This window comes from Priapulus caudatus, unplaced genomic scaffold (assembly GCF_000485595.1).
Source record: "Priapulus caudatus unplaced genomic scaffold, Priapulus_caudatus-5.0.1 Scaffold2284, whole genome shotgun sequence".
Lineage (NCBI taxonomy): Eukaryota > Metazoa > Priapulida > Priapulimorpha > Priapulimorphida > Priapulidae > Priapulus > Priapulus caudatus.
In genome coordinates this window covers 51,362-51,892 of record NW_014579345.1, presented here as the reverse complement: position 1 = coordinate 51,892, position 531 = coordinate 51,362, and positions in this window count along the sequence as shown.

Sequence of the window (531 nt, the reverse complement as noted above, 5' to 3'; positions counted from 1 at the left end):
CGTCAGGTGGCGCCCCCTGGTGTCGAGGAAAGACATAAAACGCTACATTATCTAGAGAATCTCAAGAATCTACTACACTGTTTCCACGATCTTTGACAATGTTTAACTGAGCTTAAATGAATGAAATTCAAGGAATATTTACCTTCGGAAAAGAATGAAAAAGTTGGGGCAATTAACACAAACACGCTGCCTCGTTTCTCAGAATATTAGGAACGAGGGCAAAACTAGAACACTGAGAGGTGCTGCCCTCTATACCGATCAGATGTAACTAAACACAATCATAAATTTTGGCACAGTCCTGCCACATACGCATGTTTGTTTTAAGTCATTCGGCAAGAAAGACAATGATGTTATCGGTGAGCGAAGTGATAACGTGTTCATATAAATGCATTGAATTTATCTGTCCAGACAGTCAACCGTATACCGAACAATTCATCCATCCATGCATCCATCCATTCATCACTCATACATCCATCCATCCAGCCATCCATTCATCCAGCCATCCATACATCCATCCAGCGATCCAGCCAG